This window comes from Dermacentor albipictus, chromosome 2 (genome assembly GCF_038994185.2).
Source record: "Dermacentor albipictus isolate Rhodes 1998 colony chromosome 2, USDA_Dalb.pri_finalv2, whole genome shotgun sequence".
In the NCBI taxonomy this organism is placed as follows: domain Eukaryota; kingdom Metazoa; phylum Arthropoda; class Arachnida; order Ixodida; family Ixodidae; genus Dermacentor; species Dermacentor albipictus.
This window is the reverse complement of record NC_091822.1, coordinates 107,691,288-107,718,771: the sequence shown is the minus strand read 5'-3', so window position 1 is coordinate 107,718,771 and position 27,484 is coordinate 107,691,288. Positions and strand designations below refer to the sequence as shown.

The 27,484-nt window shown below is 50.4% G+C and overlaps 1 protein-coding gene across 1 annotated transcript in view; it reads right to left on the bottom strand.

Annotated features, from left to right (window-relative positions):
- The window catches only part of Cals (calsyntenin 1), a 291,844-nt gene that overhangs the window by 223,644 nt on the left and 40,716 nt on the right, over positions 1-27,484 (bottom strand). The gene's annotated exons all lie outside the window — the stretch shown is intronic.

Sequence of the window (27,484 nt, the reverse complement as noted above, 5' to 3'; positions counted from 1 at the left end):
CCCGCGGCAAGAAGTTCGAGAGAGGTGAAACAGGGAATCAGGGCATGTCCCAGAATGCTCAGGTCTCTCTGGAAGGCTTCTTATAAACCCTTCGAGCACTGCAAGTCACGTCATGTTTGACCAATGGGAGAGTCCGCTCCGATGACGCCACTTTCTGCCAATGGTAGGCGCCCGTGTCGCGGTGGCACACCTGGCGGCTCTCTGCGGTCTTGCCTCGCAGAGTGGCAATCCACTTCTTCTAGGGTGGAGAAGGAGGGGGGGGGGCGCTCATGCTCCATTGCACAAGGGCCCACCTGCCCCCGGTGGCTCGGCTGCGCAGCGGTAGCAAATGCCTTCTTCAAAGCCGAAGGGGGACGATTGAGCTCCATTGTACGAGGCCCCCTTCTAATCCCGGCGACGCACGAACTTGTTGGCACGTGAACTTGTTGCCTTAAACTCGTTTGCTCGGCCGCTTCTCTGGAATGCGCTTCCTGCTTCTGCATTCCTCAATTAGCTGTGCTGCAATCCGATGTGGTTTGGGGAACTCGAAGTAATCGCAGGAAACAGCTCCATATCTAACAATATATATATATATATATATATATATATACTTATGCGGATTTACATTCCATAACCCCGATATTATTACAAGGCATGCCTATATAGTGGGAAGACTGCAGATTAATTTCGACCGCCTGCGGTTCTCTGACGTGCAGCGAATTCACGGTACACGGGTGCTTTTTTCGCCTTTCGCCCCCATCGAGATGCGGCCACCGCGGCCGGAATTCAATCCCGCGCCCTCGGGCTTAGCTGCGCAACACCAAAGCATCTGCGTTACCACGGCAAATTACCATATTTTAGTGGCAGATAAAGAGAAGTACGTGCACGGGTAAAGTCGCAGGGCCATCAGGTTTTCTTTTTTTTTTTTTGTAATCGGATGTAACCGCGCCGTCCACCGGACAGACGGCTGTTTCGACCTGTTGGAAAACGACCTCTCGGAAACTTCTCTGAAAATGCCGGTCATCTAATGGACGCTGTTTCTGGGTACGAATAGTGGCACGATGACTCGGACCCAAGCACCACCGAAGCTACGCTTGCGTTCTTTGATATACCGAGGCTCGGCACTGCAGCGGCCTCTAACTTTGGGTTTCGGCAATGATCTCCAGAATTTCTTGTTGGCCAGTTAACTGGAGCATAGCGTGAAACGTATCGGCGCGGTCGTACACCAAAAGACGTGGAAAGGCAAGCAGCGCAAAGTCCATTGTTAAAGCAACACCTAGCGCTTGGGGCGGCGTCATGTGACGGAGTGTGTAAACGGCCAGTTAGCCAGAAGAGCTTTCTTTTTTTGGGCAAGAGCGACCTTGTCGCACGCACTTCTTTGCGCAAGCGCATTCACAGCGACGTAATCATCCTCATATTGTAGCTCTTCTCTATCGAAGCGAAAATTCCGTATGTACGTACGTATGTATGTATGTATGTATGTATGTATGTATGTATGTATGTATGTATGTATGTATGTATGTATGTATGTATGTATGTATGTATGTATGTACGTATGTATGTATGTATGTATGTATGTATGTATGTATGTATGTATGTATGTATGTATGTATGTATGTATGTATGTATGTATGTGCGTTTTATCTACCTGTCTACTTGCCACATTGTCGGCCACACTACCACAAAAAAGGTTTCACGAGAGCACATCCACTAGCGCCGAGAGTTCCGTGTGAACGGCTTCCAGAACACGGCTCGGTTTCCTGGCATCTCCAATCTCAGTGAGCGGTACAATGTTATGTTTCGAACACCGATCGATATATTGACCGGCGCCCTCTGCTTCATCGTCGAAGGCAGCCTCAAGAAACAGGGGGCAAGAGAAAAGAAAAAATAATGAGAGAGAGAGAGAGAGCATACGGCGTTCATCGGCGCCCAGGCGCATAATCTTCGCCGGCGTTCCCTTCCAGCGCTCTTACGACTTTCTCCTTAAGCACGGGCGGGGCGAGAGCGCGGCTTCTTTCCCCCTCGCCGCATCTCGGTGAGATGGAGAGCATGAAATTTAAATGACCACTGCGGGGGCTTCGAGCACAACGAGCAACGTACGCACTTCTCTGCCTCCCCTCCAGCCCGGGCACCCGCACCCTTCACTTTCGTTTTTCGGCCGCGACGTAAAAGTCGCTCCTCCGTGTGGCCGCCAGGGGAACCGGCAGAGCGTGCGCAAGACCACGGCACGTACTCGTACATGGGCGCGCGCCTACGCCGATTCAGCGTTGCCCGACCGCACCCTTTGTTCAACGGACCTTGGCGTTGAGAGGAGGAGGGTTCGGGGGGAGAGGGAGCAGCGCTGAATTTCTGGGGGCTGGACTACATCTCTTTTCGAAGAGCCCACTTCATAGAAAGAAAGAAAGAAAGAAAGAAAGAAAGAAAGAAAGAAAGAAAGAAAGAAAGAAAGAAAGATAGATAGATAGATAGATAGATAGATAGATAGATAGATAGATAGATAGATAGATAGATAGATAGATAGATAGATAGATAGATAGATAGATAGATAGATAGATAGATAGATAGATAGATAAAGAAAAAATGAGAGGAGAGAGAAAGACGGCACTAAGGAAAGAAACAAAAAGAAGAAAACGAAGGAACGAAGGCCAACGTCAGGAAAGTACACGCGTACGCGTTGAATCTTTCAGACCATGACCCATCTCCGCTGCTACCGTGAGACGGAGGAGAGCGCAGAGAAAAGTGCACGCACGCAAGGTGCGACACTACCAGTCGGCTTCATGACGATATTAAGTTGCCTCGCGTTCTCAAGGAATCTCGCGTCACTGACAGCGGCTTCGCGTTCTGCTCGTGTCACTCGAAGCGGACTCAGCTGCATGCCTCGCACCAAGGGGAAATACAAGAAAATAACAAAGAGAGAGAGGGGGGAAGCAGAAAAACAAACACTTTACACAAGTTTTTAGATTTTTTTTCATTGCTAGCTATTTCAAATTTAGTTCTGTAGTGTCATATAGCACGTGTCTGTTATTTCTTGAATTTTCTTCAAATTGTGCTCCTTGCATTGTAGTCCCTTGTCCGTTGTTCACATGTCTGTTCATCCTTTTCAAGGCCAATGTTTTGAACCATAGAGCATATAAACGCGATGTGATAACTTATTATTACCCAAATGTCTGATTTTCGCAGCGTGCGCGCTTATAAATTCTAACTTCTGTGCGACAATTTCGATCTACTTGTTTTATAGCATACATTGGTTTGTCGATTTCCTCGGGTGGCTTGTGCAATTTCAGTCTCTTGTAGGCTGCGTTCATTCATTCATTCATTCATTCATTCATTCATTTTATAACAGACACTGCTTTCAGACATTTCCCTGTAAGATAAAAACGAGGATGTACATTTCATGTACAATCTAACTCCACAAGTCTACTGCCATGATGCTCATATCCAAGTAGGCCCGAAATGGCGCATTTTTTTTTTTTGGAAGCACATTCGTAGTTATAAACGAGCACACCAATTAGAAGTCCCTATAATCGATTCCTAGCGCACATCGCCCACTGCTACTGTGATTCTGTGACAAGTAGGTGAGCACCTTTTTTTTTAGTTCGCATTTTTTCCTGCTTGCTTTTTTTTTTCTTTTTCAGTTAAACCGTACATTCGAATACTTCTAACACATACACACAGTTCTCGCAGCGCGTATGAAAATATAATCCGGAAAGCGTATCTTGATTTTCAACAAGACGTCTCTTTAAAAAAGTTAATTTCCATAGAATATTGCGCCCATTTTTTAGGCGATATGTTAGAGCAAGACGCGCCGCTAGTCCAGAGGGAACAATTCTTTCGTTGGATCCGGATTCAACGCGGTCTCCGCGGGCGAACTTCAGCAAATTATTAGTATTTGGCTACAGGTCCCAAAAGTAGTGTGGCGTATTATTCCTAGCTGTACAGACCATTTTCAAGAACTATATAATAATAATAATAATAATAATAATAATAATAATAATAATAATAATAATCTGTGTAGGCAAGGCCGAAGGAACAGCAGGTTAATCTGGCAGCGCCAATCTGCGTTCTCTCCCCACCAGCCTACGGGCGCCTCGCACGAGTTATTCTCGCCACCATACACGAATGGCCAAGAAAGCGTGGTCGAACGGCTGTAGTCTCGCCCCGCGGCCCCCAAGATCCTCAACGCGAAGCCTCGTCCCCAATCTCGGAGGCGACGCGCGCACTCTCGCTTACAAGCGTACGTGACCACGAGCACGGCGTGCAGCAGCACAGCCTATACGTCTGCACGTGCGACACGTACACGGCGATCGGCGGTCGTGCCTCGGAGCACGCGATGCCCTACACGACGAGCTATACGCAAGCTACATCGCGGCGACTGGGTGCTGCATCGTGCCTGCATGGACCGTCTTATACGCCATACCTGCCCAACAACGCGACTGGCTCAGCGCAGACATTTTTTTTTCACATACACATACATACACATAAAAAAAAGAAAAGCTCGTCCACATGTGGTCGTCTACACGCGCCGTCATTTGTTTTCGTAGCCGCCGAGGCTGCCACACTTGCTAATGGCTTATTTGAAGTAAGAAGTCAACATTTATACGTACAAAACTGGGCACGCGTGCCTGACTTACTCGATGTTTTTTCTAAGCATGGGTCTGGACTTGCCAATGGCGCTCATGAGACCAGCGCTGTATTGTAATGTGATATTGTGCAGAAAAAAAGAAAACAGCAGTAGAAGCACCAGCGACGCATTCACGAAATAGTTTCTATTGTTTTTTCCCTGCTGCTTCTTCTGTTTTTTTATTCGCATGTGCTTTTTGCCACTGAGTATAGCCAGACTCACCAATAACGTCCAGCATCATGATTGGTTGTCGCTTGCTCTTAAGAACAATTCTGAGCTACAGGACCTAAGCCCTAATGTCCACGTTGACCAACTGCACGTAAACCACGTTGGTCGGCGGTTGAGAAACACCTTCACCATGTAGTGTTAAAGGAGCACTGACGCATGCGCTCAAAATTCTAAAATCTACCGCGCGCTTCTTGCACGTGAAAGGGCTACAGCTTCAGAGGCTGGGAAAGGCATATACTACTAAAGTTGGTCTCTTAATGACGGAGCTGACATCGTCGATATTACGACGAAGTCATATGACAAGGAGGTAAAATTCATTATCGTCGTGTAGCAGTAAAGTTAGGCTTGACAAAAGCAATGCGCGCCGCATTTTTCGTTCAGTGACTGACGTGCAGCAGCCATCCGTGCAGCCGTCACTAAGCGATCACAGGCAACAAACCGAGGGAGACATGGTTTCGTGACGTCACAATGAATCCTCCTTCTTGGCTGCGAAAGCGAAACTTCTTAGCAAAAACTACAGGAATAAATTATTTATGACGCGCTGACTCGGCGGGCCTTTATAAGTTCGTTGAGGTTCTCACACCGGCGACATTACGGCGGTGGCGCGAGCAAGTTGGTGGCAAAGCGACCAGTCACAAATGGTCGCGAATTGTCGCTTTTCTCGGAAAGGCGACAATTTTGGGCTTGCATTTGCTCGATGATAGATTCTTTGGACGTACCTGCACGACCGCAGTTGTAGTGAAACTGCCGAACCGATATCAGACGCGCAGGAACAGGACGTCCGTATGCGCGGCTGCTTATTTCACACCTGGCGACGCATTTTGTTAGGAATGGCCGGACGGGGTGGCAACGTGCCAGCTATTTCAGCCCGCTGCACGTGTTCCAATCCAACCGGACGGGGCGCACTTCATGGAACTGCGGATAACCGGCAGCCACGTGGCGCGGGGTCAGCTCAGGGGAGTTCTCGAGGGGAGGTAATTGGCGGAACCACCCCATGAGCTTTTCGAGACACCAGACAATGTGGTACCCGGCCGCGCCACCCGGGACGGAGCAGAGTTCTGCGAAGCCCCTCTGACGTCGGCTCCGGACCTTCAAACCAGTGTGTGTGTGCGGCACGTGTATGTGAGCCCTCCTCCACCTCCAAAAGGGCGGGTCATCTTTGGTGACGTCGAACGGTGACTGGACGAATGTTTCCGTCCGCTTGGAATCAAGGGGGAACCAAGTGCTTATAAGCAGCGATTGTCGGCTGCTAGCGTGTGCTCGTTGTCGTGCTAGAAATGTACTAGTGAGCTGCGTGCTCGTTGTCGTGCTCGAAATGTACTCGTGAGCTGTGTGCTCTCGTAAGCTGTTTGCTGTATGTTAGTCTTGCGGGCTCCATTTGGGAGTCACGCTAGACTGTCGATGTATGTCTTGTCTAAGATGTAAATAATGTAAATAAATCCTGTTCACCGAGTTACTCTCTACGACCTTCAACTCCTTCAAATGGTGGCAGCGGCGAGATCGTCCGACGACTCCTACAATTTGCGAGCAGGTGGTCAATGGTCGCGGTCGCACTAGCCGCGGTGTGAGCATCAGTCGCCTTCAGTGGCCCTTTTTCGTCGCGAGTCGCTAAAATGGTCGCGCGACCTCCTCGATTAAGTCGCCGGTGTGAACGAGTCTTTAGCGTGCACCGAAATCACGGTGCACGCGCGCGCAATTTCTTTCATTTAATCGCCCGGCGAAACGCGGCCATCGCGACGGGGGTCTCGTACCCGCCACCTCGTGCTCGACAGCGCGACGCCTCATTCTACCTGTACATAGCGTCCTTTCAAGCGAAACTCCCTGCAAGAGCCAATATATTGAGTATGCGCACAGTATATAAAGAGCTGAACGGCAATAAGCCGCGGTGATAACGGAACTTTGAAATAGCGTAATGTACCTTTTTCTCCGATGAAGATATCGAGGATGCTCGAATCGGACCCTACGGAGGCATATCAGACCGCCGAATGGCACACTGGATGCTTCCGCGTGGGAGCAGACACGAGAGTATAGGTAGCGCTTCGAAGGCCACAGCAATGGTTCTTACCTGCAAAACACGAAGGAAAAAAAAAAAGAACAGTTATTAGTGCACAATGGAAACATTGCCCGCTTCGTTAAACAACTCTCACTCTTTCTTTTCTTTGCTTTTTTTTTCAATGCGACAATATAGAGATGATAGCGGGATAAAAATGAAGATAATGCTATGCCGGACGAGACGATACTCTCAAAACGACAACGCTTGTGCACGTGGTGCCTCCACTTTACCGTTCAGCTTGAATTTCACAATTTGAACGTGTGCAAGCGAATAACGAAAATTTATTTGTCGAGACCTTGTTTTTTTTTTTCAATTGGTTGCCTGGAAATTGCACATTGCCGTATACATGTACACAATGTCTGTCTCTCCGAGTAACCCGAATGCGCCGTTAGAAAAGCACCGTCGCATAGACTGAAGATAGGGATGCGGTTCCCACCTCCACCAAGTTATCTTTCCGTCCTCTTTCGTATCCCTTCACCTCGATCGCTATTTCTACATCCCTGTCAAGCAAAGGAGTTGACTTCCCTTGTGCTTTCCTAGTCTGTTGCTAGGTGTGGACAGCTGACGCACGGAAAATCGAGCGCCTCGGCTCTAATCCTTCTGCCGCAGGACATTTAAAGAAATAATAATAAAAAGCAGCTGTATAAAGAAAAAAAGTCGTAGTGTCGGCCGAAAGGTGAGCAATCGTTCGCGGCATCACATTTTTAGAAAGCTACACGAAGTAAGGAGGATACTAGCTTTGTCGGCTGTATGAACCTGTAAACACTCTCTCACTAACTAAATTAACAAGCGTGGTGTGCCACGCGCGCGAAGGCAAACATGAACACATCTCGCTAGATGGGCGCGGACACTCGCTGTCGAAACGCTGTCGCGAGCAAGAGCAAATTGCCCATCGCGCTGCTCCTCGGCGAGCAAGGCGGCAAGAACACAGCGCACACGAAGCCAGCAGCCCTCGGCGCGTATGGGCTCCGTACCCATCGCAGGTCGTTTTCGAAGTAAGGCCTGCGCGGCCGCGCCCAGTCGCGCCCTACGCAGCCGCCTCGGGAGTAGAACTATACTCAGCTGCGCAAAAGCTATTGCACCTCGTACCTTCGGCAGCACTACAAACGACTTGTGAGATGCTGCGTGCTTCTATCGTCTCTCGTTAAAGAAAGAAAAAGAGAAAAGAAGGAAAAACATTCAATAAAAAAACCGTCGAGGTTCAGGAACAATTAGCACTGTCATGTTAAGCTTAGCTTGCGAATTTCATTTCACTTATTTACTTGAAAAACCAACAAAGAGTGAGGGGAGGCGAGAGAGCGTATTAGATAAGGGGTGGGTAGACAGACGGAAACGACAAAAGATTGTTGCGTTATCAGGTATCAAAAGATTGTCGATTGTTGAATGTTGCGTTATCAGGTATTCAGTTCATATTAGTTCATATTCATATTGAGAAAGAGATTATGAGAGGTGATGGCGACGGTATTGCGAAGAAGCGCGTTGCAATCTTTTGTTTGCTCTTATCGCCACTGCACGTAGTGGTACGGAGTGAACATGTTCATGCAGCGATGGACCCTTATACGCTAACACCAATACACAAGCAGTTTACCTGAAGAGAGAGAGACAGAAAGAAAGGCAAAGGAAAGACAGGGAGGTTAACCAGAGATCATCACCGGTTGGCTACCGTGTACCGGGGGAGGGGCAAAGGGACCTGGAACGAAACTAAGCGCCTGCGCAATAACCATTCGTGCTCGTTACAAGGGCCATTTGCCGACTGGCTACGTCACAACGCCACCTCCGGCTCTCGCGCCTCATTCGGTCGGGGCAACCGTCGTCAGGTCCGCCAGCACAACGGACGTCGATACGCACAGAGAGAGAGATAACAGAGACTGAGAATGGAGAAAGGAGGCGAAAGACCTGGAGAGGGTAAAAGCCCGGAGAGGGCGGCGGCCGACAGCACCACTGCCACCCGGGACGTGTTTGTATAATACCGCCGCCGCGCAAATCGGATAAGAGGGGGCAAGATGAAAGCAGCTGCGGATTCGGCCACCGAGGGCCAAAGGAAGGAAGGGCCCAGCAACGCGACGGGGGGGCAGCGGCGGCATTTCTGCGCCGACGGACGCGTCCTACACAAAGCGGGGAGTGGGGGTCGGCGCACCGCCCCGGGCATTCCTCACCCTTATCGGCAGCTCGCAGGCCGCCGCCACGAGTGCGCCGCCAGTGTGTGTGTGTGCTCCGCTTCGGCCGATTCTTACAACAGGCTGCACCACGCAACCACGACCGCCGCGCGCGCATTGCAGTGGAGTCGGCGCGCCGGTTGCAAGACCGGCCGGCATGGCTGGCTGGCCAGACTGCCGGCCACTCGCTCGCAGCTAGCGAGAGCAGAGTGGCGAGAAAGAGAGAGAACATGAGGGCGGGCGCTCTTCTGCTTAAGAAAGAAACAAAGACACAGGAGAGCGAGGTGTATGCGCTCCCTGCAGTCGTGCAGATGGTCCAGCGAAAACAAAAAGGGGAGAGGGGGGGGGGGGAGTTGAAGGCGCCATTCGTCGGGCGTCAGTGCAGCGGAAGCCACGCAGCGCACGCGGCAGATTCAGTTCTCGTTCTACGAGGTGACGCGGGGACGTTATTAGAAACGCGCGCGAGTCGAACCACAATGAGAAGCCGCCAGGTTATGCCAAACGCAAGAAGAAAAAAACAAAACGCAAGAAAGACCGCGTTGTCGAATAAGCTGAACGAAAAAGGGAGGAGACGTCCGTCGGCACCAAGCGAGGCACGCAATCCCACGGACTTTTTTTTTTTGTATACAACTTTGTTTTCATTTCAATCGTGGCGCGTTTCACGTATCGTTGATACGCTATACGGACCACATTTCGTGCACCCGCCATTAACTTCATCATCGTGGCTAGATGTCTCCTGTAGCTGCTTTTTCGAGCTTTAACGAGTTTCACCTTATCCGGTGTTTTCGTGACGTCCTTCTAACTTCCTAACTGCACCACCAGTTCACGTTACCAGATGGGTTTCACGTTCCCTTTCCACCCACCCCCCCCCCCGCGCCGCTTTAGTCCAGCGAGCGCGACAACATGGACACATAATCGCTTCTTGATTGCCCACCCCGGTTGCTTCCTCGATGCCGCCGCCTAATGACCCGGCCGAGCAAGGTGAAGAGCTCGTCCCTCGACATAACCCTGCGCGACGCGTCATCGTCCCGAAAATCGTTTCCAGCCGCCCGGTATACGCCGGGTCAGCCGAAAAGTCGACCACGACTCGTTCGGTGCAATCGAACGCGACGCTGCATACGCGAGCGACGAACTAAAAATTAATGCGCGGGGTTTTAACGTCCCAGACGATGCGCAGTGGGTTGTATGGGGCACGCAGTTATGACGAAGGCTTCGAATTAACGCCACAAAATCCAACGTAGCATTCTTGCTACGCGCTTAGTTTGATTCTTCGAAATGCTGTTTTAAGGGAGGAAAACAACCCAGAGAACTATACATTAGAGTTGAACTGCAAGATTGTTTTGTATCAGACTAGTTGGCACATTTCGGTACATAAATGTACGAGCAATAAAAACAGGACCAAGGAAGAGAAACTCGGCGCAGACTTACTCTCACTATCTCTCTCTCTCTTTCTCACACACGCACACAAATGAGAATGTGGCCACGAAGTGCCACTGTCAACACGCCTGTTGTTTGTGCTGCGCCTTTGTCTTCACGTGTACGGACGCTCATCACGAATAAGACACCATTACTGACCAATTCTAGCATCATTATGTTACAATCACAAGAAAGAGAATAGAGGCTGACTCCACGCCGACGACTGTGTATCGTTCCACTATGGCTCGCACGTCAAACGAAGATTGACAAACGATGCAGAACCAATACATTGTTAACCCTTAGTCAAAGATACCCGACACGGCATTAGCATATACTCGTAAGCTCCTCATAACTGAGCCGGCGAACATTACAATATCAACCGAGACAGACCGGGAAACTTTGCATAACAAGTGCGAACGACTATAGTGCACGTCTCAATGGGGCGGGAGAAATACATGTTTCAATAATAGGAGAAAAAAAAAACGGCCGGTTGAAACCGACTGGAACGGAGTAGCATGGCGAAACGATCGTGTTGGTACAGAAAACGCTTTCGCCTTAATCACGCCATTAATCACCAAAAAGTCTGGCCTCATTCTTTTTTTTTCCCTGAGCAGAAGCAACTTCGCCGTTTCATACAGCTCAACCAAACATGTTTCATGTGTTTCTTCTCGGCACACGAGAACTTTTCCGCAACACTTCCTTTTTTTTACTTGTCGCTACAGGTTACCATTTAGATTAAAACTGCGGCCATGTAGTCGCACACCCTATTTCGTTCTCGTTAAGCAAAATAAAGTTGAGACATCGAGCAAACCATATAGTACAACACAGACTGCGGTCTCCTATATAAAAAAAAAAATAAGAAGAGACAGAGAGAATAAAAACAAAGACACCGGCTAAAGTACACGGTCTAGCAAGGAATATTGCGAAACAAACACACCAGTCGATAACCGCACACCCGAGCCCCGTTTCCACAGAGTTCCGGCCGCTTCTACAACGGTTTGCGGCAGCCCGCTAATTAAATTTCACTCGCAAGCTCCCGCGACGTCATCGTTCGCTACGTTTCGTTCCTTTCTTGCTCAATTTCTCCCCTCGGGCGCCGATATCTGTGGCGAGGCAGGGGGGCGTCGGAAGCGCGGGGCACTTCGCGCGTTCGCACCCGCTTATTAAAAGAGGCACAAACCCGACACCTGATTACGGCGACGCTTGCGAAGCCCGCGACAGGACAGGGCAATCGGTGAAAAAATAACGACAACAACAACGAAAAAGAAAGAAACACGAAACGCGCGGTTCGGGTCTCTTCCTCTCTCCGGCAACCGCAAACATACGCGAACCCGATGGACAAAGCGGTCATTTCACCCGTTGCGGTGTGGCGCAGTGGCTGCGCCATTCTGCTACTGAATCCGAGGTCGTGTGTTCGAGTGCCGACCGCGATACGGCCGCATTTCGATGGGAGCGAAACGAAGAATAGAAAGAAAGAAAGAAAGAAAGAAAGAAAGAAAGAAAGAAAGAAAGAAAGAAAGAAAGAAAGAAAGAAAGAAAGAAACGACGCTCTTGTACAAAGATTCAGGCGCACGTTAAAAAAAAACTCTGAAAGTCCCGATTTGAGCCGGAGCGCTACGTTATACTGCATCCCTCATAGAACCCCACTGAACAGTTTTTAAAAAAATAATTAAAGCAAGTGTCCTGTCCGGCGCGGAGTGCGCCAAAACAGCAGCGACGCGGTGCGCAAAAGCGATATCGCTATACCGACCATGCAGGGGATTGAAAGTCATCGCAAAAAAAGTAGTCGTACACCTATATAGTGTCACAACACTATTGAACCAAGGTACGCATATGACTGCTCGCCGGAAGCGACGAAACTATTGCACTCAAATTTTGTGTAAGGGTAGAGCTCGGCGGCGTTTCACGCAACGCGATGTAGGTTGCATTAGCTGCGCAGAGTTTACAAAAGAAAAGTTAAGCTCGAATTCGGCGCCGTCTGCACCGAGGCCAAACCGCTGCTCATATAAATCGAAACAATCTAAACAGAATGAGCGAGAAACAGATTGTATGACTTCATTGCAGAAACAAGCAGCCCGCTTTTCCCTTCCTTCCAGCGGCGCTTCACCGATAAGACAGAAAACAGAGACACAACAAAAAAGAAAACTTGTCAATCGAAATCGCGCCGTAACGCCATTGACAATGCGTTAATAGCCGAACTTTTACTTCCGATAGCAAATCTTTACATTTACTACAGCTTTTACTCGCGAAAGCAAATCATACTTATTTTTCGCACTAATTGCTGAATTTTCTTGTCTGGAACCTGTTCTCGGTCATATGTGCCTCCGATGCAGCAAGTTATGGTCGAGTTATCGTCAGTGAAGGCTTGCGTGCCATGCGTCTAACCAACCATTCAAGAAAATTTCAAAAAAAAAAGAGGGAGGTGGGGGGGGGGGGAGGTTGGCGAAAAGACGCAGGGTCGATATCATAGGTGGTGCCACAGTGTCGCGCCACATATACAAGGTGCCTCAATGCTACGTGCATCGAGGCACCCTATAGCGCCGCATGGCGCCGCAGTAATCGCGGCAGTTTCACCAAGGCAGGCGCAGCAGTTGAGCCTACATAGGTGCGCACACATCAATCACCGTGCACCCGAAGCGGCGACTGATGAAACAGCACGCGCATCAACTGCGCCGTGTGCAAGGAAACGGCGAAGCTTAATTGCTCTCGATGAGGCGTTCGTGCGAAAAAGGTTTCAGTTTATCCACCTTCCTTATTTTTTCTTTACATGTAGTAGCGCCAAAGAGATCAAAATCATCCCAGACCCACCCCCTACAGCGCCTTTCGGGACCCACTGTGCAGTTTAACGACGCCAAACCCCACAAATCAATCTAGTCGGAGGAGGGCCAAACACGACGGAGTGCGCAGAGACAGCAACTAATGGGAAGCGCGATGGCGACTTATAGTCGCGCAATTACTTTCGCTCAGTTTACTGCGCTGTTGTACGAAGGACAATGAAAATGAAGGACAACGAAGGAATGAAAGAAACTGACACACACGGACGCGAGCGAAACGCATATGCGTGTCAGTTTATTTAATTTCGTCCTTCGTGCAACAGTTTAGCGCAGTAAGCATAACGATTACATAGCAACTATCCCCAGTCGAAGCCTTATACTGCCTGCACGCGTAATTAATTATGCCAAATACCCGCGCTTCTCTGCATCACAGCTGCTCGCCGTTTGCTTTCCCAGCAGAGAGAAAAAAAAAAAAAAGGAACCTCGCGCGCCCTAAAATTAAGAAAAATAAAGAACAAAACGAAAGCACACGCTTGCCTTTGGTGTGGTTCAGGCCGCGGAGGAGAGCGCCAACCGCGTCGGCACCAGGTATGACGACGCTGGGATGGGGAGCGTGCGCGGACACAGCGCGGGGAACGTGATTAACTCTGACACAGCCGGGAGCTAATTGCTTTATGATAAGCGAGGGAGCGGCAGGAGGAGGAGGAGGAGGAGGAATCCACTCTTCTTCCCTGCGTGGTTGCAGGGGACGGAATGATGAATATGGTGGGCGACGGTTTGTTTATCGCGTAACGACATAACGAGTGCCCGACGGCCAGCAGGCACGCCGATGGGAAAGAGAGCGAGCGGGCAAGTTGTCACCACCGCCCGCGCACCGAAATCGGGACGAAATATTCCGGGACGCAGAGGGCTGCGTGCGAGAGACGGGCGACGGTCGCCCCGAGGGAGGATGACGCACAGAGAGAGCCGCTGTGTTATGCGGTGCTGTAGGAGTTGGAGGCGATCCCACCGCTGTCAACCAGATGTAGGAGTTGAGGAGGACATCGGGGTGAAAACTTTGGGATCGCCTCCAACTCCTACAACTGGTGGCAGCGGTGGGATTCGATGTGGTCTGGGGAACTGGAAGTAGCCTCAGGAAAAGGTCCCGTATCTAACAGTGCCAGGCCACGTGTTGAGCGAGTCGTTGGAGCGGCGCAGTTGGCGTACGCTGTTGACACGGGCGCTTTCCTAACTGTATACACACGCACGGGGGCCAACGCGAAGAGCCGATTTTGTGACTCGGCGTCGCGATCGGTGCTGTATACGACGTGCACGGTACATACTGTCAACAAGACGTCCCGTAGCACGCGCGCCAAAAAGGAGGAAAGGGAGCTGCGCGGCTAGATGTATTTCAGACGCTTGTACTTGTTTATGGCAAATCAGCTCGGCGACAATCTGTCTGGTGGAGGGAGGGAAGTTCAGGAAGGGTAGAAATTTAAAAAAAAGAGAAGAATAAAAGTAAGAAAAGAAGCAAAGAAGTCGTCCAACCGACATTTGCGCGAAGCTAGCTCCAAAGAAAACGCGTGCGCGTTATTCGGAAAGAAAGTTTCGCGCGCAGTCTGAATAAAAAAATTCGTCCTGGTCCGTGGATTCACCGGTCCCGGGTTCAAACGTCAGACTTAATTGAATCTGCTTCATCTGCGACAGTAGAACAGAAACCATTACGGGGTTTCTTTTTAGAATATCTCTGATGTCCACAGAACCACAGGTTCCAACAGAAACCAGAAATGCATTCTGCTGAAAACCATTTGTGCTTCTTTTTAGCTTTGTGCTACTCTCAGCCAGGCGTCATATATATATTTTTTTTAATTCTCGTTCACTTGTTTTCTTGCTCCATTAATTTCTTTGCTAGTAACGAAGTTAGAAGTCAAGGGTCATAACCAGTGCTTGTGTCTGGCAGAAGTCGACCAGGGTGGAAACTAGGGTGCCTGCCACCTAACCGGGGTGAGTCAACAGCTACAACTGATGGCCACGATCATGGTGATCCCAAAAGCACTGGCACATGTACCTTCAAAGGAGGAACAGATGACAATATCGCTTATTTAATCTCGCTGCTCATTCGCGACTGTCTTCTGCACCGCCGATAGTGTGCGGCGACATTTTTTTTTCTTTTTTAAGACCGAAGCTTTCCTTGCGTACTACCTCGGACTTCGCCTATTATCTGTAAAGCTTCGCTTCTCATAGATTGCAACATGTACCTTGGATTTGCATATTTTATTTTTCTTATCCGCTCATGAAGAGCTCGCATTCGGGCCCGTACAACCCCCTGCCTCTTTTCACCTTTGTTATATTTCTCGTTCTTTCTTTCTTCTTCTTTTTTTTCAGGTTTTCCAAGTGCAGGGGCACAAAGATCGGAAGAAACGAGCCCGGGCAACATGCAAACCATTAAAAGGTGCAGTCAGAGTACCTATACACAACGTCGCCTGCAAGTGCAAGTGTCCGCGTTCCTGACACTCATCGGCGCCTCGTTAACGAGCTAAACAAACTGCGAAACACAACACAGACACAGAACCAAACAACATCGCAAGTGGAAAAAGTACGAGCTAACGAACGGCTGGGCTCCATACTCTGGCGATACGATAGAGATAGAGAGAAAAAGAACGGGTGGGGGGGGGGGGGGTGGGGGGGCGTGGAGAGGTGATATATTCAAACGATCCAGCGCACGCGCTCATTAGTCGAACGCTCCAAGACGCGCAACAAGCAAGTAAATCGAGACGGCGCCACCTCTGTGGACGCACACGTAGCAGCGAGGAAGCTATAGCAAAGAGCCCGCGCGAGCTCATCAACACCACCACTCTTGCCGCACTTTCCACTCCACGCGTGCAAACTCGGCCGAAAGCAGCAGCAGCAGCAAGATGCGGAGGATGGTTCGGTGTACGGCTCGCCCGAAGCAGGAGCAAGACGTCGCGACGCTTGCTAATCACTTCCGGCTTGTGAGCGGCCACGTTCCTGTTGACGCCGCCGTCCTTCCGGAGGCGGCCAGTGCGCGAACCCCACGCACGAGCCGCGTGAGCTCGGGGCGGTGTAAACACGGGCCGGGCCCGACGGCCCTGCGACGGCAACCCATCCAGACACGATTGGCAGCGAGGCGGGAAGAAAAAAAAAAGAACGTGGCAAAACTGAAGAAGGATTGAGAACGCTGATGACACGACGAAGTGGCGGCTTAACTACAGATAACAGCTTTAGGAGGAAGGCTGGGAGAGTTCCGAATTCGAAAAAAAAAAAATCTCGCTGCTATTGCCGTTCGCGTCTGTAACCTGCTCTCTCTCTCTCACACACACACACACACACACACACACACACACACACACACACACACACACACACACACACACACACACACACACACACACACACACACACACACACACACACACACACATCTTGGACTAAACGAACCTGCACGTTGCAATCATGTTTGCTTCGCTTCACACGACATTATCACTATTGTATGTATGTTAACGTACTTACATAGCAGCACGGCAAGGTATACGAGCACGAAAACAGGGGGCCAGGGTCCATAAAGGCGTTTCCGTTTCTCTCCTTAAGCACACGTTCTTGAAATGTCAAGAGCACGATGTCGTCGCCAAACCTCCCCCCCCCCCCACACGTACACGATCAGAGTGCATCTAGAAAGGCGTCCTCCTTCTACGCTTCGAAGTCGAAAACGATTACGCGTGTGAGAGAGCCCGCGGAAAGAGAAGCGCTCCTTTTCCCCCATGCCCGATTCGATCCCAGCGCAGATGAAAAACGATGCAACTCAATTAGCGTACAGCGAGACACGGTCGCCATTCTGCAGCAAGTCGCAAGCAAGTAAACCACCCGCTGTAACTCGCGTTTAGTTTTCGTCGCTCCGGTGGTGCATAAAAACAGCAAGGTTGTGCTTGGGACGAAGCATTCCTCCTTTTCTTTTTCTTATGTGTCCGCTACTCCCAGTGCCATCCACTATTGCTATAACTTCTAAATACTCTCGAAGAGTAATTCAATAGGGCCAACGACAGAGAGATTTCTTTTTCAGCCTGCCCGCGCGTCCTGAAAGCGCTCACGGTGTACCGGTGACAGAAACAGCCGCCCAGCTGGTGGCGCAATCTTTCGGTGCTCAGTTCAAGTAAAGTGCGCGCGATAGCGTAACAATTGTGTTCTAGCTAGCCGCTGGCGCAAGGACGTCGGTAGAAACAACCATTGACGCATAAATGGCTTTTGTATATATTTCTTTTTGTCGCCTCTTCGAAGTCTTCGCAGCCCTCATGCAACACACACACAACACTCTAGGAGTGTTGTGTGTTGTTGCACAAAGTGTTACAAGAAGGTGCTACTGCCGCCGCGTACGTTTTACGCTAGCACAAGAACCTACAGGAGCAAATATATCCACAACAGTACGATGCAGCAACCACAAAAGTCCAGAGGCGAGTCAGACAGAATGCCAAGGATATCCACCTATCCACGACCAACGCAACCTATTACAGACTAACCACAACGTTACCAAGACGAGTCTCGTAGTTACTAAAGCTCCTCCATCCGCGCGTCAACGCGGCTTTTTGCGAAAACGCGTATGGAGGGGCTTTAGTAGCAACAGATCCTCCCAAAGCGCGAAGCTGTTCCCGTCGCGATCCCGCAGAAACAACGCTTCCTCGAAATCCAGCACGAAGTGGTCGATTCGCGCCCAAGCCGAGAGAGAAAGCAAAGCGTGCCTCTCTGGCAAAACGTTCCCCTCGAAAGTCGTCCTCGTCTTTTTTTGCCAACCGACGACGCACGCGTGAGAAAATTGACCGGTGCCCCCAATGTACGCAGCGTCCCGCTGGCCGCTAGGCTTCCCTGGCGAGGACAACGACACGTGTCACTTCGCGGTCCCTTTAAAGGGAAATAAAGGAGATGGAAAGAAAAAAGGGGGAGGGGGGCAACCAGGTGTTCAAAGAACGGAGGGCGGTTTCCGGGAAACGCGCAAGGCACCGGCGAAAGAATAACAAGCGGGCGCGCGTTATGGAGGGAAACCAGGTTAGGGCGCACGCGCCGTAAGCGCGAAGGCGGGAAAGAGTTCGGCGCCATGTTAGCGGGTCCGGCCGGCTGCGAAACCACTCGAAGAAGCTAGAAAGGGCGCACAGTTGAGCAAGCAAGACGAAGAAGTAAAAAGGAGGAGGAAGCGAAAACCCGCTAGGCGGGGGCGTCAGCGGCGACAGCTGCATTGCCCTCTCCTTCTCTCCCAATGGCCGGTGGGCCATCTGTCATGCCAAGAAGGGCCGGCGCGGCCACTGACATTCGCCAAAGAAAAGAGACACGAGGAAGAGAAGGCAGAAAGAAAGAAGAAAGCCGCCACGGGGAACTCTGAGCAAACGCGTTCCAGGAACGACGTACGTACGTGGCCGACAACGCAGAGCGGCGGGAACGCGCGCTGTCTCGATCGGCACGCGCTGTATTTCGGATGCCGTGCGTCACAACCTACGTGCAGCGCGGCCAAATCTACGGGTCGCCTCGGCCAATCGGGAGTGAGAACTAGCGTGAGATCGGCTCGTAAGTTCGCAACGATGTGCTGTGATGTTATGTATAAAGTCCAAGGGAGATAACACCGTAGCCACGCGCCGTATGCTGTATGTGCGAGTGAAAGCTTGCGAGGGTGACATGGCTCATCTCGCGCGCGCAAGGGAGGAAACCGCGGAGGAAGCGCGCGGTCTTCCGTCACGCGCAAGGTACCGGGAGAGGATGGGTGGGGGGAGGGGGTTCTACTCCGGCTGCCGCCGCGCGAGCCTTATCTTGAAAGCTGTCTGCGATGGGGTTAAAGCGCGGCGAGTGCCGATAGCTTCGTGCGCGCTGTGTTCTCGCAGCTTAGTTCGAGTTGAAGCGAGAGGCAGCACAAACGTCAATTCACTCACTGCTGCTGCCGCACTTTCTCACTTGTGCGCGCGTGACACCATGCTTGTTAGTTTATTTAGTAAGCGAATGTTTATCCTTACTTCGCATAGCTGTCTACCAATATGCGATATCGCAATCGAAGCTTCGCCTCTCGGTTCGCAAAGCTTAATTACTTCAGCTGGACTTTCGGATAAACTGTCCTGCACTTTCGCTCTCACGGGAAAGAGAGTCGTGCTTATCGCAGAACGCGCCCACAAGAAAGGGAGAGTGGACAAGCGCATCCGATTTTCATAAAGGTAGCGACGTTGTATAACACGTCGTCCATTGAAAATCTTCCAAGATACAACACCAGTCAAACTGAAGAATCAAAAATGGATTAGCGCCAGACAAGAAGCCGTGCCTCTCGCATGCCACGGTTCACTCCTAACCGCGCAGCCTATTCTCCTTCTTCTCCGTTCGGCTGACGGAAATCATACGTTTCGCAGTACTGCACGGAACTGCTGAGATCGAATAGGCATGCACGGAGCCGAGCCGAGCGCAGCGACGACGCCGTTGTGGGACCTCGCGTCGTCTTCTCGTGGAAAGGCGTCAGCGAAAGGAAAGGCCGACGGCGGATGATGGACGACGGGGGTCAACACTATGCGGCGCCTGTCCAGACAACCCTCCCACCCCCACCCCCCGCAGCCCAGCCTTACGCACACATCATTTTATGCTGGACAAAATGGCGCAAACCGGCGTTTCTCCGTATCGGCACATTTGACGAATTGCACGAGGAGCTTTCTTCCTCGACATCGCGCCTGGCTCCATAGCGCTACACTTTCTCTACAGGGAAACATGCTACCCTTTCAATGGTATGCGGTACTCGTTTCAGAACATACATACCAGCGAGCGGACACTTAGAGAGCCTTTTCACATATTCCAGCGGCGATGCCCGTTGCATTCGCAATGATATGCACTTGCAAGTGCTCCGTGGTGGACAGCAGTCGCCACAAGCTCTAAAGGAACGGAAAATGAATATGTTCCCCCCCCCCCTTTTTTTTTCTTTTTCTTTTTTCTTGTTTGAGCAGGCCGATATCTTGTATGTATTGCACCGATAAGCTAAAATGACACCACACCGCTTATTTACTCATAGCATAGCTCATAGACAACGCGCCTTCGGCGACCGACGGAGCCAAACTGAACACAGGCTGTGACGATGGACCATGCCCGTTCTCCCGCGGCCCGAGACTACAGTGAACTAGAGGGCTTCATTCACTATACCGAGACGGTGCGGCAGTACACGTCACGCCATTGTTGGCGCAGTGCCCTCAATGAACAGCGCGCGGAGCGGGGTGGTTGGGGGGGGAAGAGGGGGGGGGTGCTTTGGATGCACGCGCGTTGAATAATTAGAGCGCAAAACGGCTTCCCAAGCGCCGGAAAAGCAGCCCACGTACGAGACGCGCTGGCTGAATTTGAGCGGTGCAGCACCGCAAACATGCGTGTAATTGCGCAGAATTGCGGCGATGAACCGTATATTTACTCGCTTAAGGCTCACGCTTCTCTACGGAGTCCGGTGCTTATATGAGATCAGCTCGTTCGCGTTGATACGGAGTATTGACGATGCGTACCGACATTAACAAAAACACCACGCCACGATTATTATTATTATTATTATTATTATTATTATTATTATTATTATTATTATTATTATTATTATTATTATTATTGGTATTATTGTTCGTTGATGTGCGGCATAATGCCGTAATGAAATCATAAGCAAGGAGATCGTTTCTTGAAGGTACAGCAACAACGACCTATCAAATTTGTTGCCCATGATATATATATACATATACATATATATATATATATATATATATATATATATATATATATATATATATATATATATATATATATATATATATTACACTATATAGTATAGTAATATGAAATATTACTATACAGTATAGTACATATAGTACAATAGTAAATATACAGGGTAAAGTAACATATCAATAAGCTTTAGCAGGTGCAATATTCGAGCGTTAAGCGGTACCCTTAGGATCCAGGAAACAAACAGCGACAGAACAAGACAACATCTACCACGAGCCAGAGGAGCACTTTCCAGAGGAGTTCTCTGCACGGTCCTACAATGTTAAGTCATGTGTAAAAAAAAAAAAAAGAAAGAAACCTGTCAATTTGCGAGAGTGGTTCAGTGGTAAGAAGATGTTATTTTCCATGGCTCATATTACAACGCTGATGAACCTCCAAGTACAGCTTTAATGAACTCCCCCACCAACGTTGAACTTCGCTTTCTTTGTTGCACCCGTTGATGCTAGTGTTATAGTGTCCCAAGTGTCCCAAGTTATAAGCTCCAAAATGAGGGGTGACCGAGGTGGGAGGGGGGTGGGTGGAAGGACGTGCTTGGCTCACGAGAGCCCGGGTCTTGCGCAGGTAAATACGGTATACGCCTTCATTCTGCTGCATTGCGGCGGGATGCAGTCTCGCTTTTTGAGCTGCTTAGTTCAGGCACCGTTGGCGTAAGGGGCCTGTTAAACCAATTCCGACGGGCCGGACTCCTGAGCCACAGCTGCGCAGGAAAGGCAGGCAGCACGCTGCTTTCATCTCAACTGGGGACGGGCGAGGAGTGTACGTGCGCATAACAACCTTTAATAAAGCTCGGAGACGACGACTGCCACTACTCGGTTCTAGTAGGGCAAGCACGGGAACCTGCAGCCTGTCTGTTAGGGCGGCCTATATTCTCCGCAAGCATAGTCACGACAGTCGTGGCCCCTCAACAGTGCATCCAAACCAAGCCAAGCCAAGGAAACTCGGGGCACACTTGGCAAGCAGCCTACCAAACAAGAAAAAAAAAGAGACAGAAAACATCAGCTCATCGAAGACTGCCATCACCCGTTAAGGGGGCGTGAATTTACAAATCTAACACATGCGGTTCAAGTATTCCCAACTCCCGAATATAGAGGGAGAAAGAGAGAGTGTGTCTGCGCGTGTGTAGGCGCAACAGACAGGAAAAGAAATCAAGACTCGAAATACTACTTCATCAACCAAGACTAGCTTCAACTTTAGTGCCCCTTTAAACTTCCTCCCTCTCTCTTTCTCTCTTCGTAAGCAACACCAAGGCCACACTGGAAGGCCCTGTCACCCTGCTCCGCGCTCAAAAGTGCCCAATTCACTCGATCGTGGCGACAAGTCCCTCGCTACTTAGTTTTTAAACAGTTTCCAAAGCGAGCGACCGTTTCGAGAAGGGCCGTACGTTATCGGGACAGTCGGAAGGCTCGGCGAAACTTCATCAAAACGCGGGGCGCCCCTCGCGCCCGTATCTCCCGCTATCAGTTCCGTTGCTGCCACATGTGTCTTTCTTTCTCCGCTCTCCCTTATCCGCGCTGTTTTTTCGTCGCGAAGAGAAACGATCCATTCATGGACTCGCAACCTTATCGCTTCCGCCGCCTGGAATGTGTGTGCCTTTTGAAACTACACCCTTTTGTCGAAGGTTGCAGTCATGGCGAGAACCATTCACGACGGCTCAAAGCAGTCGGGAAGAGGACACCGACTTCTGTTTCAACGCGTTGATTTCTTTTGCGAAATGAATGCGTACTTTTATTTCAGCGTGCTCTGTTCGAGAGCCTTGGATTTCGGTGCGTTAACAGTCCTTTCTTGTTAAGACGAAGCTTTAGCTCGAGTGCTCCTAAATACATGTAAAAGGAGAACTCATCTTTCTCGGCAACCACAGCACCAAATTTGACGACGTTTGTTGCATTTAAAAGTAAAACTTTATTTATGGTGACTGTTGGTTTCGAATTTCTGATTTAGGTCGTCAATTTGTTATTAAAGACTGGCAAACATCGAAAATTTTCAGAAAACGAGACTATCAAGATTACAACTCTAACTCAGCAAGGAAACATGATACCACAATTCTGTGAATTGCATCTGATGGTACATCTAAAGCGGACAAAATTGATATGTTACTCACGAATCTAAAGAAATTCAATAATATAGACATACAGCTTTTTTCAGAACCCCTGTACACAACCTAACAAATTCACGTAAGATATAAAGTGACATATCAAATTTGTCCGCTTTGAATGAACTAATGGATGCCGTTTACAGAACAGCGATATCTGTTCTTACTTATGCAGAGCTCTAAATTCATAAACTTCGTGCGTCTATCTTCTTCGAGCTTTCGAATTTTCGAAAATCCTTTTCACAAGATTCGCCGAAATGCGCCGAAATCGGCGGATTTGACCGGAAGTCCGCTTGATGTATTTCCATCATCCGCCTCTGTTTCCGGTCGCGGGCAGCTATGGACGACACGGAAAACGTGGACGCTACGTCGTGCCGTACGTTTTTTTCTTTCTGCTCCCGGACAGTGACAGCTCCGACTCGGACACTAGTCCACTGATGATTCTTCCGACACGGAAGAAAAACAAACGCACGGAATGCTTGTGCGGAGGCTCGAGCCACGGTAATGTTGGGATGATCCACATGACGGTGGTGATGGTGATGAGGCCTACCCGATGATCCACCTCTAGCCTAGTGCCCTCCTCTCACTTGGTTTCCCTGCACTAAGTGCCCACGCGGGAGCGCACGCATTCCATTCACAGATTTGGCGAGAGCGATCTCAGTCGGAGCTACGCGCTCCGGTCGTGGTCGGGCCGAGCACTGGCGATCTTCCATTTGAACTCACTGTAAGTGCCAACAAACCTCAACCAGGAAGTTTCACAACGAACGTCCAACTGTTTCTGCACAGCAACGGCAGCCCTTTGTCCAACGCGGCGGCAGATATGGGCTACAGTTCGCACGGTTCCGACACGCGCGGCGGTCGTCACGCCGGGAAAGCGCTTGTTCCTGCCCGCAGCACAACGCTTCTTAAGGGTAGGGGCACGCACGAACAACAAAAGCAAACAGAAAAAAAAGAAATAAAAAACCCTGGCCAACGCACACCGCCCGCGAACGCTACACCGTCAAAGGAAACAACACGGTCCTTTATTCCGAAAACGGGAGCGCGGCTCGAGCGCTCTACGCCTCGTCGCACGACTGGGAATGGGCTGCAGCGGAGGCGCGAAAGTGGCCATCATCGCGACGACGTAACGCTGCGAGCCATTCGGAACACGCACGCTGTAGGGCAGTGTGCGCACGTATACTACGTACCACACGCTACAAAGACGCGTCTTCACACACACACACACGCGCGCGAGAGATACGTCCAGACGGAGTCTTTCACGCCGTCTGCCACCGCCGTAAACGCACAAAAAAAAAGGAACAAAAGCGACCATTACGCGTACGCTATAGATGCCGTCTACGCTGCGGCATTTCGTGAGTCAGCTGACCGTTGGTCGACCGCCGGCGTCTGAGAGAAAGAGGGAGTGGGAAAGGGGCCGTGCGCTGAGAAGACGAAAGCACGGCCGCCAGGGGAGGGCGGGGAACGGAGGGCAGTAGAGAGGGCAGTCGTGGACGCGGCGGAGTGGCGGGGCGTGATTCGACAGAAGACGGCGAAACGACCGACCGGCCCGCCGACCGTGTGGCGCGAGGCCTAGTTTCGCGACTGCCATTCATACGTGACGTGGCCCGCGTACGTACGGTCGCTCACAGCGCTGTCACGGAAGGAAGGAGGGAATGAGTGAGGAGCCAGAAAAAGACCTCGTCGGCACTCTCGGCGCAGTGCAAAGCTTAGGGAGCTTTAGGCGCACGTTAGGTAGGGCTGCAGACGTTCTAAATCAGCCGTCCAGCGCACAGAGCCTTGCTCAGCATCTGTGGTGGTTTGGGACGTTCAAATGAATCAATGAACGAATGAATCTATTTTTCGAAACCACTAGGAGACATAGTGAAAGCAGAAAACGACACGTGATGTAGCCGATTCGAAGGGCGGCCCAGAAATTTTTGAAGCGGAGCATGCGCGTTATTAATATTATTGTTATTATTGAAATGAGAAGAAAAGAAGCATATTTAGTCCCGAAATAATGCAGACGGCCACTATTTCTCGCAGTAGCAACTAAAAGAAAATAATTTAGGTTTCGAATCCATGGCGCTATCTCTTTCACTGCGCCGAAGGGGACGTAAAACAAAAACAAAAAAAAAGCGAGGGGGGGGGGAGGATTTAATAGTTCACCAATTTTAGCCTACATGGAAAGCAACAAGAGCTAAAGAAAAATCAGTCTGGAGCCTCAGAGTAATAACAATAATAAAAAATACTAATGTTGACGTATTTGCCTTACGAGTAAAATGCGAAAAAGAAAAATGAAATAACAACGCGTAGGGGAAGAAGGTGCAGGCAAATTCGACAGTCTCTTGACTTGTACGCTGTTATAACAGCCACGAATCCCGTAGAAACCTCTGTTGACTTTTGTGCTCATCCTCGCAACGAAAGCCGGTGCGTCCCGCACGAACGGAGACCGAACGCTAAGTGCTTGCAAGTTAGACGGTTGCGCCAGCTATCGTCGCGGTTATAAGAGGCGGGCTGGGGGCGACGAGAAAGGAAATAAAATCGGGGAACAGCGGCAGGCGAGGCGCGATCACCGCTGGGCCACACGAACGATAAAGCAAGGCGCCCACGTGTTTCGCAACAAGGTTGCCGCCGAAAAAAGTTACCGCCACGGGCTTCGCCAGGCAGCGGGTCGCCTATACCAGACCGACCAGCAGCTCGCAACGCTATACATACTGGCTGACGCCACCATCCGGCAGAGGTCGCTAAGTACGCGCCCACTCGATCGGGCTCCACACACACACACACACGGGGCCTCAAGCTCCGCCGGCTGGCTACACAATGTCCAGACGGATTTATCGCGACCGCTGGTCCGTAAGGCCTACCCTGAACACTTTACTTCTGCACTTTATTTTACGCTATTTCTCTCTCTCATCTTCACGGGAAACGTCTGGAGGAACCAAATGCCTCTCCGTGTCACATGAACATTCGTCCATCCGCTCTCCTCTGTTACCCTCCTCGCCATAGACGCCATGAGCCGCGTGTCCTATTCGCGACCGTTCGAGATCGCGAGGCTGATTACGTCACTACAGTAGGAAGAACGTGACAAGCTGAAAAAAAAAAGGAGGATATGCGAAAGAACTTTCCTCCATCCCTTCCCCCCCTCACCACCCCCCCGGATGGCCAATAAGGAAGAGAGCGAAGGCCAAGGGCAAATCGACGGGGCAAATCTTGACCTTCTGACCTTTGCGTGCAGAGAAGCAGTGCGCATGAGGTAATCCCGGATCGATTCCCGCGGCCGATATTCAGGCTAACGTCGCCCCCCTCCCCTCTCCCCCAACCCCACCCAGCACGTCTTCCTTTTCCTTCGTAATACTTATTTACTTGTTTATTGCTGGCTATTGAAAGCGTTGCTGACAGTTTGACCAACCTCGGCGCCATGGATACACGTAATCTCACCATAAAAATGCATGCGGGACCTCGCCTTTCTTCGCAGGCGGCCACGTAGGCCGATATTTGCGCCCACGGTAATCGTCGATCGGTGTCGGTTACGTAAACTCAACGGGCATAGTCGTGGGATTCGCCAGAAACAAGCCATATAGAAAAAAAAAAAACCACGGGTAAGACCTACAAACAAGCACTAACGCTCGCGCTTCTGGGAACGCGAAAAAAAAAAATATCACCGACAGCCACGAAGGAACACAATTGCGCTATAGTCCCCTTTCACACCTATGAAGGGTATAAAGGCGCTGATAACTTCTCTATACGCTTTAGGCCACGTACGTTATATTTTTGCCGCACCAATTTTCTAGAAGTGATTCGCGCGTCCTTAGCACGCCCGCATAAAATTACAGCAGGTGTCTGCAGATTTGGTGGCATCGCGTTCAGCGCTGTCCCCACTTCTTCGACCTCTTTAAGTGTACCCCGACTCCGCTTTCCGATTCCCATCGGAATGCGGCCTCCGCCACCGGGTATCGCTCCCGCGACCTTGCGATCAGCAGCAGAACGCCACAATGAGTCACCTCGGCGGGTGGCTTCGGCTTTAGGAGCTGCCATTGTCCTCAATTTCAAGCACAAAGACAGTATTTGTCCAACACATTGAGTAAACTAGATGATCGTCCTGTGAGTGAAGACAGTATTAGAGCGCCTCCCAACCGAGCATCGGCTCAAAAGGCAGTGAAGGCACTTTTGTGTTTTCTCAAAACTTCTGGTTTGCTCGAGGAACTTTATTAACTCAAGTGTTGTCCGTACACGTATCTACACCTTCTCTCTCCCTTCTTTCTCTTCCCCTTCTCCCATCCCCCAGTGTAGGGTAGCGAACAAGACTATTGACTGGTTAACATCCCTGCGCCTTCCTGTATACTTCTCTCTCTCTCTCTCTCTCTCTCTCTCTCTCTCTCTGGGAGTTCTCATTCGGTATGTAGCGGTTCGGTTCGGTTCGGTAGCGGTTCG